Consider the following 19,607-nt stretch of genomic DNA (forward strand, 5'->3'; position numbering starts at 1 on the left):
TTTTGTGAGCATTCATGGCCCTCCATACAATTTCTATTCCCAGATGTGTCCCTCAAACCAAAAAGTTTGCCCACCCCTGCTTTAGAAACTTGAAAGACTGCCATAAAACGGTGCGGGAAAGTTGTTCATTTTTGCCACAGGGAAGAACAAGAGACAATGGGTTCAAACTACAGTCTAGCAAATTTAGATTAAATCTCAGGAAAAACTTCCTAACTGTAAGAACAGTAGGGCAATGGAACAAACTGTCTCAGGAGACTGTGGAAGCTCCTTCCACTGAAGGTTTTCAAAAGGAGGCTGAATAGCTGTCTTTCTTGGATGGTTTAGACACAACAAATCCTACATCTTGGTGGGACTAGATGACCTTTGCGGTCCCTTCTAATCTTACGATTCTACCCTCCATGCGTCCTCATGCCGTTCACCTGGATGTGTTCTGGTATTTTTGTTTGTTTGTTTGTTTTCTTTTTAGTTTTCTCAATTCTTGATCCTGCATAAATTAGTAACTCTATTGAATTGGGTATATGTCTCTGAGGTTTTCAGACAAGTGGAGCTGCCCCAGTTTACAGCTTTTACATTTATTCCTCAGTAGGTGGTCAACAGATTGGCACAAGAAATGTAGAGTTCACTTCTTTATTTTTCATACCCATGGTACCCAGTAAGCTGCTGCCAAAGGACTTCTCTGTGTTCTTGGCATAGTTAAATTTCCTTCAGTGTAAAACTATTTCATTTTTGTTTTCTTTCTACTCTCTATAGGAACTCATGGGAAACACATGAACATCTGAACTTTGTTTAAATAGATAAACCCTAGCTCAGCCATAATGATTTTTGGTCCATATGACAAGTCTGCTAAAGCAGGACTCTACACTTCGTTGCTGTGTTAAAATGCCTCCTGTCTCCTGTCCAGGTGACTTTTTATTTTTTTCCTAAGTAATCGGCAACTCTACGTGCTTAAAATTTGCACTTCATGCTTTTGGACATTCAAATAACTGCATTTCTCTCAAGGCCAAGCAACTAGTTGTTGATTTGTTTTAAGGAAATAAAATTAGTCCTAATCTACGCTGGGAAAATTATAGCTACACCAGCAAAACCCTCCTCGTATAAACACAGCTCTCGCAGTAAAGTGCTTTCTGCAGTATAATTTATACCAGTTTGGTGGGCAAAATGAATTCTATCAGCCATGTTCGTAAAGCATCTCTTCATTCTTCCTCCCACCTCCCAAATACCTATGCTGGCAAAATTTTCTAGTGTAGACCTGTCTTTACAGAAAACACTGTGTAAAAACATGAATCATATCATTTTGTTAATCCAGTTTAAACTATTTATCTTTCTCCAGTGGTGCAAACTGATTTTTTCCAGCTTTTACTGCATAGCACTTCCCTAGTTCTGTAAAGTGCTTTATTCATGTGGCAGTCTCCATCTGTAGATCTCAAAATAATAGTATTTATTATTGATAACATATTATATTCAAGGTACTTAGAAAGAACTTAAGAGGCAATGGTTTCCTTAGCAGCCGAGTAGGCTTCATATAGAGGCACTAGATATTAGCATTTGGGACTTAGCTTTGCAAAAGGATTTTAAATGCTTGACCAATGGTGGTAGAAGTATAATTGTTAGATGTTCCTGGGAAGGCTTGTGAAGTGGAGTCTACCTCGGAGCAGTGGTTGGAGGCATTGCCCATTTATATTTTTCCTGAGAGCATTATACAACATTAGAAAGGGTCATCTTGTTCACACACAAGGGATTGCAGGCTACTGAAGTTCTCTATAGTCTGCCCCTCTGTACATTTTACCTTTCTTTTCACAATAGCAGTTACTATCTTAGTATTGCCCTTTTTTATAGGAAGAATTAAAATTTTATATTTTTATTTTATGCCCAAAAAAATCACTGCATTCTTTGACAATACATCCAATAATTCCAAACAAATCTGAGTAGATGTGTTTATGTAAAATGTAATTGAAAAGTAATTCGAATTGTTAGTTTTAAATTGAATTTTCTGAAGGAGTTATTTTGTTTATTTTTTGAAAAGTGTGAATAGATTCTCTTTCTGTGTGTGTGTGTGTGTGTGTGTGTGTGTGTGTGTAACAAAAAGATTGAAATAATTATTTCTGTATGGAAAAATTATCTTCTCGCTTGAAGAAAGATCCAAGAGAAAAGAAAAATTAAAATGTATTAACTTGAAGGGACAGTTGCCTCAAAAATCATACTTGTATGAAAACTTTGTACCTACTTATTTAAAGCAAGTACTAAATTGCTTTAATTGAAAGTAGCAATTTTTCACCTTTTTTGCATAATGCATTTCACTATACCTCCTGATGGTAGTCCATTGCTGGCAGTGTTTGTCACAATTCTCATCTATGGCTACTCATGTAACTCTGGAGTCCGAATTCTGATGCACAGAGTCAGCAGTCTGTATCTATGATATTTGACAATGCAGCTCTGTGGTGCCTTTTACCATGGAGCTTGGAGACAATTTTGTTAATCCCGCTCAAACTTCTTACATGCTGATCTTGTCAGAGACAGCCATTAAGTCCTGTTCTGAGCCACTGGCTCGAGTTCTTTGAGACTGATGCCAGCCCACTGGAGACTGCTCTTCAGGTTATATTTGAAATGCTTATGTGGATAACACTTCTTTGCTTTTGCCCTGACTCAGCTCCCCTTACAAGAGCTATTTTGGGAGACAGTGTTCTTCCATAATGATGACATGTCCGGTTCATGTGAGTTGTGCTATCAATAGAATTTACTCAATGCTGGTTGTGTTTGCTCTCTGAGGGTCCTTAATATTGGTTGTTCTGTCCTTCCAGCAAATGCTCATTATTGAGTGGAGCGTGTACATGTGAAGTTTCTCAAGATGTTTAATGTGCCATATATAAAGAGTCCAAGTCTCAGAACCATACAGGAGAGGTGTTAGAACCACTGCACTGTAAATCTTCAATTTGGTGGAGAGATGAATGTTGTGTTGGCTAAGGAGTTTTGTTTGGAGTCGGCCAAGGGCCTGCCTGGCTTTACTACTTCTGGGGGCAATTTCCTTATCAAGGGAACTGTTACTCAAGATGGTGCTGCCCAAATACTTGCACTGATCCACATTTTTCAGCCGTATGTCTTGGATGAAGAAGGATGGTGCTTGGGCATTGGAAAGAGGTGCTGGTTGGAACAAGCCCCCTGTCTTACCGAAACTGATGGTAAGGCCAAATAGCAGGGGTGCTTCAAAAAAACCTATCAATGATGACCTGAAGGACATCATGTCTATGGGGCATCAAGACACAGTCATCTGCAAAAAGTGCCTCGACAAGAAGTCTCTCTAGCATCTTGGTCTTAGCACTGAGTCTTTGAAGGTCAAAGAGGGAGCCATCGACTCGGTAGCAAATATATATTCCTTGATCTGTGTCCATTGTGGCATGGCTGAGGACACAGGCAAATAACAAATTGAACAGCTCTGGAGCAAGTACACAGCCTTGCTTCAGTCCATTCATGATTTCAAATGTGTCAGAAGAGTCACCTTTGGAGAGCTCTTGCACTGTCATGAACCTCCTTGGGCAGCCCAGTTTATGTAGACTAGCCCATAGACCCTCTCTGTTGACTATATCAAAAGCTTTGGTCAAGTCGATGAAGACTGCATAATTCTGCTCCAAACATTTTTCCTGGACCTGCCTTTCAACAAAGGTCATTTCTGTAGATCTACAGTCTTGTCTGAAACCACTCTGTGCTTCTGGCTGATTCTCCTCAGATATGTTTGCAATGAGTCTGTTCAGTAAAATACAAGCTAGTATTTTCCCTGCTGATCAGAGGAAATAAATGCCTCTAGATGTTAATTGGATAAGATTTCCAAGAAAACATCTGCAGAATATTTTTGAGTGAGAAAGCCATTGCACAGGGGCAGTCCCATTCTCTTGGCTGCGGAAGCCAGATTCCAGCGGTATGAATGATTGTTATGGATGGGGATTTCCTTAGCTGTAGTGGGTGACCAGGACATTTTCAGAGCCTTGTCATGCTCTTTGTTCCCTACGGTGCACTGCTGAACTGCCTTCATGGACGTTGAATCATAAATTGATTTCTTCTGCCCAGTCTGCTCGAACAGTTTTTGCATGCTAGAGAGAGGTAGTTTCCCTATCTTGATGAGGGTAAAACACCCATCGGCTACCCTCACCTCGTTTAGCCAGCTTGTCGAAGTGGTTTACCAGGGTATGGTTTCTGTTGCATGCAAACAGCTACTTGGAGCCACAGAGGAGAGCAGGCTGTAGGTGGGGACCAAAGCAGATGAACTACTCCCTAAGGAGCACAATGTGTTCCTCCAACAGAGATACTACCCTTCCTGAATAGCAAGTTTCTTTTTGGCTGAAAAAGACACTTGAAAACCATTTAAAGGCATTTATTAAAGAGCTAAAAAATAATACATCCCTCCTTTCTATCTTGGTGAGGGGAAGAGGAGAGAAGAAGAAAATCACCAGCAGAAAGACAATTCCTTATGTCTACTTCATTGTTCCATGTACTTCCTTTATCCTCTCCATAAAGAATGCACGTGGGGATCGTGCTTTGTTGGGGAATGAAGGTATGGGAAGAGGAGAGGACTGTTTGGGGTGAGGGAGAGTTGATTGTGTGATGGCTTCAAACAGAGCACTCAGAGCATGCATCAGCCATATTGCTGTAGTTGTTGCCCGGCCCTATAACAGAGGAATAGCTTGAAATAGGTTGTGAATCTGACCAATTGTCAGTTTGAAATTGGGAAGGAATTTGGAGACAAAATTGGCAAGGTGTCCAGCGGGGGATTTTGCCTCCTTGCAGGATCCTGGAGGCCTGCTTTTGGGCTGATAAGGAGAAAGGTCAGGAATTTAAAACATATAAATTTACATGAGCAATTTGGGTGGAGGTGGGGTCACTGCCAATGGTGGCTTCCAGCTCCTCATACAAGTGACAGATCTTTGGTGCAGCACCAGAGTGACTATTTGACTCCCTTGCCCTCTGGTACACCTACCCTAGCTCCCTTATCTTCACACGGCACTGATGCATGTCCTTTTGTAAACCTTCTCCAAGATGCCACGAGAGATCTGACAGTAGGGTATCAAAGTTTAGATTGGATATTAGGAAAAACTTTTTCACTAAGAGGGTGGTGAAACACTGGAATGCGTTACCTAGGGAGGTGGTAGAATCTCCTTCCTTAGAGGTTTTTAAGGTCAGGCTTGACAAAGCCCTGGCTGGGATGATTTAACTGGGAATTGGTCCTGCTTTGAGCAGGGGGTTGGACTAGATGACCTTCTGGGGTCCCTTCCAACCCTGATATTCTATGATTCTATGATTCTATGAAAGTTTCTATGGCTGGAGTGGAGCTGGAACTGCATGGCCTCCTCTCCCCACAGTGCCAGTAGATCCAACAACTCAGGTGTGCACCAAGTGGGAAAGCATTTGCTGCATGGAGCTGCCATGGTCAGCTGGAAAGACAGGATGAGAGCCTTCCACACTGAGCAAACAGGAAGTGGAATTTGAAAAATTCCCAGGCCTTTAAAGGGGGAGGGGCGGATGCCTGTGTACCTGGGTGCATGGCAGTGGAGACTGAACTGCTGCCCAGAGCAGTCAGGATGGGCATTGTGGGACGACACCTGGAGGCCATTTACAGCAACATAGCCAAGCACGGTGTCTACACTGACATTTTGTTGGTATAACTTTGCTGCATAAATCTCTATGCCTCTTGTCAAGGTGGTTTTGTTTTGTTGGCAGAAGGAGCATTACAGTGTGTACACCTCTGCTGTTTTGTTAACAAAACTGTCTTGAGTACAGAAGGTCTCAGAGGGACTTTTTTCCAGTAGACTAGCATGATTAGTGATTTTTCTTTGTAGGAACTGTAGCTAATTTTATGAATGCAAAATAATAGTTGGAGAGCATGGTAGAAGTTGCAAATCCATTAAATTCACCTAGTCTTAACTGTAATTTTTGCATATTTTTCTAGTAAAGAACTGAACTTCCAGAATCCAAATGCTAAGGCAAATTCAGCTCAACATCCCAACTTGCTGCTTGGAGGGCAGGAAGACCTGGGGTGTTAGATCCTGAAGAATGTCTGTCTTGGAACCACACTTTTAAGATTTTAAATATCCTTATATGGGATTGCAGATTAAATCAACAAATAGTAAGAAACCTATCAACATTATCGGTTCCTAATTTCCAGTGGCCCCCTAGTGTGTTTCCATTGACTTCAAAGGAAGCAGTTGGTGCTCAGCGTCTCTGGAACTCAAGCTCTCTTTTTAAGTGAGAGGAAGGATAGCATTGTTAAATAGAGGACTTGGTCTCAAGAAATATGAGATCTATTCCTGGTTCTGCCACAAGCAACCTTTGTGACCTCAGGCAAGTCCTTTACCCTCTTTGACTCAGTTCGACAGCTGTAAGAGAGGGATAATATACTTCCTTTCTCCCAATCATTGATCTTGTCTTTTCAAAGCAAGGACTTTCTTACTATATTTGTGTGGAGCCTAGCACAGACTAATTTTAAGCACATTCTGTAGAAAGTTTGGCCTTTATTTTTAGGGACAGCAATAAAACACAAAAATAGTCACACACAGTACCTTACAATTCTTGAAGTGATTAAGTGATTTATTTTTATGTAGATAAAATAAAGAATAATTTTGTTTGTGCACTGAGTGCTCATTATATTTAGCAGCATATTTAAAAGTGATGATCTTTTCAGGCTCTCAAACTTCCTCACAAGTCTAGTCCCTTCTTTCTCCATTACAACTTTGAAAGGATTATTCAGATGTTTTGTAGTCCTAACTGCACAAAGCACATTAATCCTATTGTTTATAGATCATCAGTCTCCTGGCTACTTTCTGCTTGCAGGCTCCCATCAGGCAGTACAGGCACATCCTGGTAATCTCAAAATCCAAGAAAGTGCTGTCTGGCAATCAATATCTGCCTGCCCTCTATATTTACTTTCCACTGCTTGCATATTTTAAAATAACAGAACTAGCCCCACAATCTTCTCTCTTGCACAATACAAACTGACTTACAAAAAAAATATAATTGGTATCTGTCCCTTTCCCTGCTGAGCCTGCTGATGCCGTCTCTTCTCCTGATCTTTTATCTTTTGATAACTCCAGAGGATTCACCTTTTTGCTCTGAGACAGGAATGCTGCTCAGAAGTCAGTATTAACTGAGTAGAACAAGGCAAAGTTCCAGGCTGTCAACTGCAATGAATAAAGGATATGAACACATGTTTCCAAAGCCGGGGGTCTGAAGTCAGGGTCCTAAATCCGTATCTTGGCACCAAAGTAAAAGACCTGATTATTTCCCCCAAAGATGCTGAATACTCACCTGATTTCTGCACCCAAAAATACCAAAGAAAGGCAAGATCAAGCTCACAATATTGTATTTTATAGTTTGGAAACTACTTGGACAGAGACCTGTCTTTATTTTGTCTGGTCTCTGACACTAGATCACTGTTGCTTAATCTTATGGTAACATGGACATGTATATGATATGGATTATGGGAGATGCTTTCAAGTCAGCCCTTCTCTTAAAATGCTGTATGAGCTCACCTACTTGTTAGACATTCTTAAAGTGTATTACTCTGAGAAAATATTACTGGTAACTTACAAGGGTGTTTTTTTTTTTTTTTTTAATGGAACCAAACAGTTGCCTGGTTAGATTAGTGTTATTTATAAGCTGTGTACTTACAATAGGAGATGCACTTTTAAACAAAGTGTTATTGCAGTCACATGTAAATAAGCATTAAGCAACAGGGATTCCAAGATCATTTCTTTGAGTGTTTGTTTTCTTTTGCTTTCTAGACAAAGTGGGGCTACTGTCATCTGTCATCTGTCATAATGACACTGTGCGGTCATGCACAGATGCAGAACTTCACTCTCAATGTAGCAAACTCTGCTCCTTGTAGGCCATATCTACTCAACAAAATACAATGATCAGGAAACACTGTTACTGGATTTAGCTGAACTGGTACAGAACATGGAGGAGGGGGAGGAGGTATTATCCAGCTTCTTTGACACTATGAAAGCTGGTATGTTGAAGAGGCATTGGTGCTGTGGTGAGTGGTATTGTCTCTAATTCACCCTTCATTGCCTGGTTCATGGTTTCCTGATTCTAAAATCAGATACAGCATAGATCAATGGCAATACTTCCCTTTGGGTGAGCAAGTTAGTTCTGATAATATAGTTTCATGAGCTGGTTTGTCTGTGCTTTTGGAGCTAAGGCCAGGTGTGTGTTCCCAACTCTTTTCTCCCCCTCTGTGCATGCACCTCAGCCCTTTCCATTGCTGGACTAAAAAACAATTTTGTGTTTCCAGTTCAACCAATTCGTTCGACAAGGATGTTTTTCTGGTGAGAAAGGCAGGGACCCAAGTGTTGTGGGCAGGGGGCGAGGGCAGGGAATTGCAAAAGCAGCTCTTAGAAATGGAGAAAATTCTGCTACCCTTTTTCGTTTTGAGAATTAAAAATCTGAATGTTCCGCAAAGCGAATAGGCTGATTAGTTGATTTGTCAGAAGGACTTCTCATTGCCATCTGCTAGGTACACCTGCATGACTATTTCCCTGCAAAATAGACCTCAAAATAGATATACTGCCTGGGTGTAATCATTACAGAAAGTTAAAACTGATTATAAAAGTGGTTTTGGTGCTGTATTTGAATTATTACATGCTTTATTGTGAACAAGCAATCAGTCAAAAGCCCACAGCTAAAAATATGATCAGAATGTGGCTTATTTCTGATTCTGTAGGTACTACATGTTCCTACAAACTTCTGTTAGACTCAGACTAAGGATGGCATTTGTTTCATGATGGAACAAAACATGAGCCTTCTTTTCTTGTAGGGACACTGATGTTGTGTTGTCCTGATGATTGAATTTGGGTAGTGTAGGCTGAAAGCCTCATTTGCACCACTGTATCTTTGCTTCAGTGATGGAGGATCAGGTTGTTGAACTATATCTGCTGTGTTAGACTGAGTCAGGGGAGGGGGGACAAACTGACAGGCACAGGGAGGAAAGTGAGTAATTTTCTCATGGTGCCAGAGTGAGAATTCAGCCTGAGAGCAGGGTAGGAGGTAGTACTATTCTGGCTTATTGCTAAATTAGCACATGTGTCTAGAATGTCTCAACCAACTGTTGGTTCACATTGATCAGGGCAAACAATATTTTAAACAATGTTAAAGGGTTTTCTGAACTGACATTTTATTGCTTTAATGATAATGGAAACTTTCAGTCCTCCTTATTTTTCAGACCTTTTTAGTTTAACTTAGTTCTTCCTATTTAAAGGCAGCATAAAAAAAAAAAAAAAGGTGTGATGGCCTTTCCATTCCCCATAGGGACTTTGTGCAGAACTGATTTTTCAGTTTGGCAACTGAATTAAAAAAATCAGTTTGTTCTTGTTTTTGTGTTTAGCAAACTGAAAGTCAAAAATGTTTTGGTTTGGGTCAAACAAAACATTTCATTTGGCCCAAAATGAAATGTTTCATTATCAGGATTTTTTTAACAGATTTTTCATATAAAAATGCAGTAAAATTCTAAAGAAAAAGGGAATCAAAATAAGTGTTTCATTTTGAAAAAGATGAAAATAAATGTTTAGATTTTGTAAATTTTCTGCTTTTTTCAACTAAAACAATGCAGCAAATTTGACTTGAACTTGCAAATTGTTTCAGTCAACCCAAATCTGCATATTTTTTCAGAAAAAGCAGGCATTTTTAAAAAAGGCATTTTTTTAAAAACCTGCCCTGTTCTGTTAGCTGTGTACCACTTCTTTAGGCTCTTTATAAAATATGAAACTTTATGTCCAACTATTGACACTCCAGCGGCCATGTAGTTGATGATGATAAATGATGATAGCTGAACTATAACAGCACTCTTTGGACGCACCATTTGTTTTTCTTCATGCCATTTCCCCCCCACTATACACAAGCTTAAAAATCATTAGAAAGAAACACTTAAATTGCTAGCTAGCTATTAGGGTGGGCTAATTTCATATCCTAGAGCTATACCTTGAATCTCATAGCTGTTGATCAAAGGAGGAAATTTGATACCTGAACTCTGGTATTATAGGCTACATCCACAACTAACATATGTTCAGGAAGAATTACCAAGACCACATAAAAGGTCTTTGTTCTAAATTCTTCCCTCAATCCATACAAGCCCATAAACTTAGTGGAGCTGAGGGCAGGATTTGGTGTGTTATGTTCTAACTAGATTAGACTACTGGTATGTTTGTTCCACTGGATATTCTCACTTCAGTCACTGTCACAGGAATGGTTTCATGTTTGCCATTTCTTGTGTTCTGCTTATCATAATTTATTACCTCTAAGAAATTAAATGCCTCTTATATTTGACCTTTTAAATATTTTGCATTTTGATTGGATGTCCATTACACCTGTTCCCCCCTGGTTATATGGCCTACGAAAAAAGGGGAATGTTAATGGCCCATGTTTAAATTACTGAACATCATAAAGGTCAAAGTATAGTTTACTGTCTTTCACAGAATTTGTAATGGGAAAATTTGTGTACTTTAAGTCATTTCCATACCAAAACTTTGACCTAAAATGACACAACATAAATCAGTTTCTTGGGCAGTTGTGCAAATGACAGTGTCAAGGTTCCTTCCCCACTCTGAACTTTAGGGTACAGATGTGGGGACCTGCATGAAAGACCCCCTAAGCTTATTTTTACCAGTTTAGGTTAAAAACTTCCCCAAGGTACACACTTTGCCTTGTTCTTGAACCGTATGCTGTGAGGCCACATCTGGAGTTTTGCATCCAGTTCTGGCCCCCTCCCCCGGCTACAGAAAGGAAGAAAGGATGTGGACAAATTGGAGAGAGTCCAACGGAGGGCAATGAAAATGATTAGGGGACTGGGGCACATGATGTACGAGGAAAGACTGAGGGAATTGGGCTTATTTAGTCTGCAGAAGAGACAAGAGAGGTGGGATTTGATAGCAGCCTTTAACTATCTGAAGGGGGGTGGTTCCAAAGAGGATGGAGCTAGGCTGTTCTCAGTGGTGGCAGATGACAGAACAAGAAGCAATGGTCTCAAGTTGCAGTTGGGGAGGTCTAAATTGGATATTAGTAAAAACTATTTCACTAGGAGGGTGGTGAAGCACTGGAATGGGTTACTTAGGGAGGTAGTGGAATTGTTATACCAATAAAATAAAAAACAGCAGAATCTTATTAAAGGGGATACGGCAAAATGCCACATTTATTGTGAATACAGAAAGAATCCTAGTAAGCAGTTAGTTATAGTTATAACATTCCATTCAATTTCATATTTTTTCACACATTCATACACACACACACACATACACATTCTGCAAGGTTGTTATCACAGTTACCAGCCTTATAGTTGCTCGTACCAAGCCATTGGCCAGGTGGCCTGGACACGAGGAGGGAGCAGGGGCTTGTCAGATGCACATCTGATGCTCCTGGAAGTTGGTTTGCAGAATCAGACCCCAAAGTAACTCAGTTTCTAGAAAAAAAAGAAAAGGAGTACTTGTGGCACCTTAGAGATCAACAAATTTACTTGAGCATAAGCTTTCGTGAGCTACAGCTCACTTCATCGGATGCATTCAGTGAAAAATACAGTGGGGAGATTTATATACATAGAGAACATGAAACAATGGGCGTTACCATACACACTGTAACCAGAGTTTCTAGACTAACCTATCCGTTTCTAGAGTCAATTTTTATAGGAATTTATTCCTATGCCAGTCTATGGGAATTGCTTCATCATGCTGTTGCTGAATCAATCAGCAGATGGCACATTCCTGACGGCTCCGTGCTGCCAGATGTTATCTTGTTCTTTGGTTCTCCCATCCTTGAGGCTGTTGGGTGGATTCCAGTCTGCTCTCCAGGGGTCCTCTGGTTATTTCCACTTGATGCCTTCTTCGGCTGATCCACACTGGATTCTTAGGCTGGCACCTCCCTGATCATTCATTTATTATCCACACCAAGCATCCATCCACATACATCCTCTATCTCTATTTTAATCACAATTGTTAACAAAGCAAGATAAATACAACAAAAGGGCCGGGAGTCTCTGTGTGCTGTTTCTGTTACAAAGAATTGCTTTGAGAACAGACTCTGTCTTAGGATGTACTAACACAACTAGCAGCTTGCAAGTTTCACACAGAGCAGGAGAGAAACAGTAAAAACAAGAGACCGAAAACCAAGAGACCTCTTAATTAGTAATACCCGGGAATTTAAACTGTGGGGAATGAAACTCATTTGTGATTTTAATACAGAACTTCTTTATTATGATCCAACAGTATCTCCCTTTTGACACTAAGATTTATAATGGTCAGTGTCACTTTCTATGTAGCCTATTCAAGAGAAGGTACTGTGAGGCAATTTGAGTTTGTGATTCCAATTCTTCCCACATACATGATCCTAGTGATGTATCTTTACTACAAGATTCTGGGGCAACAGGCAAGGTGAGGCACATCCACTTTTGAGGAGTCCATTTGGTACAACCTGTAGTGTCCAATAGCTTTCCTCCCTCCTGTCCCAGCCCACTGGCTCGAAGTCCAGGGTAGCCAGAAGGATCTCATGTGTAATATGGGGAGCGGGCTAACCTTCCATACCTTTGCCTCCAGAGACTGTTGGCGTGCAATTTTGACAACAATTTCCCCAAATTAACAGGTTTGGTTTTACAATGCTTGAAACATACTGCATCCGTTTGTACTGATAAGTATTAAACAGTGATCTTTTTTCTTTGTTTTTTATTAGGCTGTCCTGTAGCTGGGACAGAGAGCTTAATTTATTCTTAATTACCTGCAGGTCTGCAGTATTTTTTTTTAAACACACAACAGTGCTAGGAACAAGACAAAACACAAGGCAAAACATAAAATACAAAACATAATTTCTATTGTGACAGTAGATTCATGGTATTGGATTGCTCTTCAGCTGGCATCAGCTTTTCCTGATTTTCTGAAAGACAAAAAGAACATGTTTCTACCCCTTTTGGGGTGGCAGATTTATCATTTAAAATATTTCTTTTACAAATACCCTTGCTGATTGCAGGCAAAACAGAAGAATTACCCCCACATTTTCCTGCGTGTGTTCTATAGGCAGGCCAGATTTCAATGGCTTCTATCTTTTAAGGGTTATGGGGAAATTATCCCACTCTTTAGTCATTAAATCCATGAGGTGGGGTACCTAAGTTTCCCTTCTTATAAGTTTATAATGTTTTTCCTGCTGTGTTAAGCTTTTAAGTTTATTTACAGATAATAGTTGAGAAGCATCATTACCACATGACCTTAAAGGATTTTTCCAAAAATCATACACACTATATATTGTTACAGGGGTGCTTATTATCATTAAATTTATTAAAGTTATCTTGTTATACCATGTCTTTTATTTAGACAATTTGTTTGCTGACCAGGTATGTCCTTTATCTGCAGCTCCTTTGTGCTGCTTTCTTTACCAGTGAGGTAATTTGCATTTTCACAGATGCTTTCTGGCTTGTTTTTGGATTTAAAGCCATCAGCAGCTCGAGACTCTGTCTTAAACAGGACACAATCAACTTTTACCAGAGCTTTGATTACTTTTCACTTTTAACTCCTGCTCCCAAAACACACAGCAATCTCAAAAATGGCTTTGGAGCCCTAATAGGATTTTAATTAAGTAGCGTGGTATATTTGCATTTCTTTTACTCCTTCTATAATATACCTGGCACATGTTCTGGGGCAAATGCACATTCCTTCCATAGTTTAACTTCTATAACATTATCCATATAAATTTTTACATAAGGTATAACTATTTCTTTTGTGCTTACAGAGTTTTCATGTACCTTTTTCCAAGTGGCAGTCTGATTACACAGAGCCATTTTAAGAGTTTAAGAGTTGTTAGAGTGTTTCTAACATTGCTTTTTTTTGTTTTGTGCACCTCACCCCTGCTTTTGCTTCAGAGGGGCACTGTCTTTTTTTAATTTCTTATTTTTTTTACTACAGCTTTTTCTGCTATTTTGTTACCAAAAAACCCCAAACAAACACAAAAAGAATCCAGAATCTTTTCCTATTCTCCTGATTTTGACTGCCCTGCTCAGCCACAACTTAACATTTTAAATTTTGTAAAGCACTGAGTTACCTCTTAAGGGTTAAATGCCAAATCCCAAAGCCAAACAACACTAATCACCTGTATCTAGCAAAAAGGTCTGTCAGTTTTGCAATTTTGAATTAAAGAGTCAAATGGATTTTTAGTGGCATTATTTAAAACAAAAACAAAACCACATGGTCCTTAGAACTTTACATATTTACACACAGAGATAGATACGTACACATTTTCTTTTCCTTAACATCCCTTCCACACTGCTCTGTTTTTGGTTAGTCTCTAAGGTGCCACAAGTACTCCTTTTCTTTTTGCGAATACAGACTAACACGGCTGTTACTCTGAAACCTGTTTTTACATCGTACATTCCCTTTATACATATGAGGCAGTTAAGTTCCGATAGAACCCTCTTATGTTCTTTTAGCAAATTTGACTAAATTGTCCAGTCAAATGATTTGAATCAGATCGTTTATTTTTGCCTGGCTAATTTACAGATATTCCTTTGGAAAAGGGCCCATTTTTCCTTCAGAATGGCTGCAAAGAAACCAAGAATTCTTTTCCTCTAACTCTTTTTCTTTTTAACATTTTCACAAAGTTTAACTGCTTAATTCCCCCCAGCCTCTGCAGAGTTAACTTTTCACTCTCTTTTCTCTTTGTATTTATGCCTGGGGGTACTATACATAGGACCTTCTCCCCTTTCACCAGCTGTAATGGCTGCTACCTGTTTAGTGGCAAAGCCCACTTTTTGTCTCAGACTCTTAATTAGTGACTCACAATGACTATGATTTGCAGGTGCTCTGCCCTGCTTCAAGGTTAATTTCTTTACCATACCTTGGAGCACATGATTCTCTTCCAATTTTCTCAGAGGCTTTAGCTTGGTCTGCAGGAATCTTTCTCTCTCTCTCTCTCTCTCTGCATTCCTGGAGTGCCTCTTTCACTATTTCCAGCTGACTCTGGGTATTTCTAGCCAGCACCTTCCAATTGTCTGCTCTCTTTTCCATTTGGTTTAGCTTTTCCTGTAAAGATGCCTTTTCCTCTTTACATGAAGACAAGCGGAGGTAAGAATCCTTACATGCCTCCCACAACAACCAAATTGCTGTTGCATCTCTTTTGGCAGCACTAGAAGGTTTGTATGTGAGGATATACTGAGCCAATCTATCCTCTAGGTCTGAAATAGTGCAGACATCAGCTAGGGCTTGTTTAGTCCAAGGACTGTGCTCAGATTTTTGAAGGATTTGTTTAAAAGGTGTAATTTTTTTAACAAAAGGTGAGGTTGGAGTTCCTTCTGACTCCATTCCTCCCTCTGGTACCAGCTTACCCTGTTTTCTTTTAAACATCTTAACACAGGTCTTTCAATCTCTTTGTCACTCCTGGTATTACTCAGTGAGTAGATTCTCTGATCCTGCTACTCCTTGTTCCAGCGAGCAGCACTGCCTGGCCCTTAGGCCTTCTTGTTGCCCCTGATACTTCAGTGAACAATAGGACTTGGATTCTATAATTGTAGCTTAGAATTGTATTATAAGTTTCTTATTTTCCTGCTAACTATCCGGAGGCCAGCAGGTTTGGTTAATCAGATCATATTATGCCAAGTTTACTTGGTGGTGTGCACCCCAATATTTACAATAACTGAGTTTTTTTTACCAATATTCCCCCTTCTGCAATTCTCCATCAAAATGTTATACCAATAAAATAAAAACCAGCAGGATCTTATTAAAAGGGATAAGGCAAAATACCACATTTACTGTGAATGCAGAAAGAATCATAGGTTTCAGAGTAGCAGCCGTGTTAGTCTGTATTTGCAAAAAGAAAAGGAGTACTTGTGGCACCTTAGAGACTAACAAATTTATTTGAGCATAAGCTTTTGTGAACTACAGCTCACTTAAAAGTAGTTAGTTATAGCTATAACATTCCATTCAATTTCACATTTATTCATACACACGCACACAGGTTCTGCAAGGTTGTTATCATAGTTACCAGCCTTAAAGTTGCTCGTACCAAGCCACTGGCCAGGTGGCCTGGATACGAGGAGGGAGCAGGGCCTTGTCAGATGCACATCTGATGCTCCTGGAAGTTGGTTTGCAGAATCAGACCCCAAAAGTAACTCCGTTTCTAGAGTCCATTTTTATAGGAATTTCTTCCTATGCCAGTCCATGGAATTGCTTCATCATGCTGTTGCTGAATCAATCAGCAGATGGCACATTCCTGACGGCTCCGTGCTGCCAGATGTTATCTTGTTCTTTGGTTCTCCCATCCTTGAGGCTGTTGGGTGGATTCCAGCCTGCCCTCCGGGGGTCCTCTGGTTCTTTCCACTTGACGCCTTCTTCGGCCGATCGACACTGGATTCTTAGGCTGGCACCTCCCTGATCATTCATTTATTATCCACACCAAGCATCCATCCTCATACATCCAGTGGTGAGCTGGAGCCAGTTCACACCGGTTCGCTGGAACCGGTTGTTAAATTTAGAAGCCCTTTTAGAACCAGTTGGCTTCTAAACTTAAACAATGGGCCAAAAGTGGCGCCTTAGGTGCCAACTCCATGGGTGCTCTGGGGCTGGAGCAACAACGGGGAAAATTTGGTGGGTGCAGAGCACCCACCCACAGCTTCCCGCCCGGCCCCAGCTCACCTCACCTCCGTTCTGCCTCCACCTCCTCCCCTGAATGCACTGCCCTGCTCTGCTTCTCCGCGCCGCCCCCCCCCCCCGTCCCCCGCTGGTTTCCCGTGAATCAGCTGTTCGCACAGGAAGCCTGGGAGGGCTGAGAAGTAAGCGGCGGCTTCGTGCTCAGGCCCAAAGAATTGGAGGTGAGCTGGGGCGGGTAGTGGTTCCCCTGTGCATCCCCCCTAGGTTACTTGCGGCGGCACGAGCGGCCATTCTCGTGCCCCCAACCCCCCCTGTCCCAGCTCACTTCCGCTCTGCTTCCGCCTCCCTGGGCCTGAGTGTGAAGCCACCGCTTCTCAGCGCCCCCCCCCCCCCCGGCTTTCTGCACAAACAGCTGATTCATGGGAAGCTGGGAGTGGGGGAGGGCAGAGAAGCAGAGCGGGGCGGTGCATTCAGGGGAGGAGGCAGAGGCGGAGTGGAGGCGAGCTGAGGCCGGGCACGGGGCAGGCAGCTGCTGGTGGGTCCTCTGCACCCACCAAATTCTCCCTGTAGGGGCTCCAGGCCTGGAGCCCCCACGGAGTCTGTGCCTAAGGCACCTCTTCTGATGTGATCAGTGGGGGGAGCGGCCGCTCTGCCTGCTCCCCCCTAGCTACACTACCCCGCCCCTAGGAGCCAGAGGGACCTGCCGGATGCTTCCCTGGAGCCGCCCCAGATAAGGATGCCTTCCCCACCGGGAAGGCTGGGACTCCCCACCTCACCCACTGGCAGGTCCCTCTGGGTCTTAGAGGCGGGGTGGGGCGGGCACCCAGTACAGTGGCCCACGAGACCCGCCTGCCCGGTTCTGGGCATAGTCAGGGGAGGGGGGTGGAAGGGGCAGGGGTCCCGGGGGGACATCAAGGAACGCGGGGGGTTGGATGGGGCAGGAGTCCCGGGGGGGTGGGGGCGGGCCATGACCCCCTCATGGGGTGAGGAGGGAACTGGTTGTTAATATTTTGGCAGTTTATCACTGCATACATCCTCTATCTCTATTTTAATCACAATTGTTAACAAAGCGAGATAAATAGAGCAAAAGGGCTGGGGGTCTCTGTGTGCTGTTTCTGTTACATAGTATCGCTTTGAGTCTCTCTCTGTGCCTAGTTGTTGTTACAAAGTATTGCTTTGAGAACAGACTCTGTTTTAGGATGTACTAACACAATTAGCAGCTTGCAAGTTTCACAGAGAGGGAGAGAGACAGTAAAAGCAAGAGACCAAAAACCAATTAGTAATTAGTAATACCCTTGAATTTAAACTATGGGGAATCAAACTAATTTGTGTTTTTGATACAGAACTTCTTTAATATGATCCAACAGATCTCCATCCTTAGAGGTTTTTAAGGCCCAGCTTGACAAAGCCCTGGGTGGGATGATTTAGTTGGGGTTGGTCCTGCTTTGAGCAGGGGGTTGGACTAGATAACCTCCTGAGGTCTGTTCCAACCCTAATCTTCTATAATTCTATGGTTTACTCAGAGAACCAGTAAGGGACTTGCTATACCAAAGGAAGTTCTCCTTTATAAAGTTCTCCTCTGTTTTTGAGATGAAAGTTGAGATTTCTTGCCTCATTTCCCTGTGTAGCATAGTATGATTTGTCTACTTTCAACACAGACTCATTATTCACTTTATATTTACTTCTCAATAAACATTTTGCTTCTGTTACCTAGCAGCCCCTCTACCGTGTTCATAATACTGGAAGACTGGGATAAATGCTTAGCAAACCTGTTATAGAGATGATAGTGTCTTAGCTCATTGTTCCCCATTCTTCTGCCTTGTGTCATCTGGGATTAACAGTTTACATAGTTTCAACCATTGATGCTGGTGCATGAGTAGGGATGCAATCCAACTGTCTCTCTCAGCTGTGTTCTCTGCAGTTTTAACATTTTTTTTCATTTGACAGTAAAGTGAGCATGATAAAGACTGAATAGACTCAGGGAGCAGACCTACTGAGTAAGAAGGTGTTAGTTTCTAAGGTGCCACAAGTACTCCCATTCTCTCACTGTTTTTCCAAACCTAAACTAGGAATTATAAGGAATTATTTAGGATCTTTTTGTAAGCATCTTAGTCTGGCCCAGAAATGTATGAAGTCATTCTGGAGCACTGGTGGGCAACCAGCGGCCCGCAGGCTGCATGTGGCCCATCAGGGTAATCCCCTGTCGGGCCGCAAAACAGTTTGTTTACATTGACTGTTCGCAGCTCCCAGTGACCTCGGTTCACCGTTCCCGGCCAATGGGAGCTGCGGGAAGCCACTTCCCACAGCTCCCATTGCCCAGGAACGGCAAACCGTGGCCACTGGGAGCCTCGGACGGCCATGCCTACAGATAGTCAATGTAAACAAACTATCTTGTGGCCCTCCAGTGGATTACCCTGGCGGGCTGCAGGTTGCCCACCACTGTTCTAGAGAGTGCACAGTAACTTACTCTACATGTAATATGTATGTCCAGGCATAGGTGTCACCTTATTCATGCATCCAGACTGAAACATTCAGGTCTCAACTTCTCTGAAATGTGCGTCCTGCATTCGAGGTTCTGCGTGAATCCATCTCTGATTTTCATACTACAAAGTTGTCTATCTTTAGGGTGACCATACATCCTGTTTTTGGCTGGGACAGTCCCTTTTTTAAGCCCTGTCCTGGCCGTCCTGATGTTTTTTTTGTTGTTGTTGTTGGGTTTTTTTTTTTGCAAAAATGAGTATTTGTCCTGTTTGCTCTTGCAAACTTGATCCAAGCAACAGGACAAATGCTCACTTTTTTTGTCAGATATGGTCACCCTACCTATCTTGTTTGATCTATGGCAGCTGTATGTACCCTTGTCCTGAATATGCTGCCTTCTACGTCTTTGAAAATGCAATTATCTGGTTGGCTTTCAATTCTATTCTGCTGGCGTTAAGCCTGGATTCAAAGAAAGAGGTGGGAATGCCTTGGCATTTGTTTCATACTTTGTAATACCATCTGGTGTCCAGAGCGGGG

General features: G+C 41.8%; 2 long non-coding RNA genes across 3 annotated transcripts in view; one reads left to right on the forward strand and one right to left on the reverse strand.

The window, feature by feature from the left end:
- LOC144930836 (uncharacterized) overlaps positions 1 to 19,607 on the forward strand; it is a 196,205-nt gene that overhangs the window by 40,827 nt on the left and 135,771 nt on the right. The gene's annotated exons all lie outside the window — the stretch shown is intronic.
- Positions 11,137 to 15,184, reverse strand: LOC140916942 (uncharacterized). Its single transcript, XR_012160693.2, has 2 exons — positions 14,845 to 15,184; positions 11,137 to 12,894 (listed from the first exon to the last, which is right to left on the reverse strand). It is a non-coding gene; the product is annotated as an uncharacterized LOC140916942 (long non-coding RNA).

The sequence above is a fragment of the Lepidochelys kempii genome, chromosome 9 (genome assembly GCF_965140285.1).
Source record: "Lepidochelys kempii isolate rLepKem1 chromosome 9, rLepKem1.hap1, whole genome shotgun sequence".
Lineage (NCBI taxonomy): Eukaryota > Metazoa > Chordata > Testudines > Cheloniidae > Lepidochelys > Lepidochelys kempii.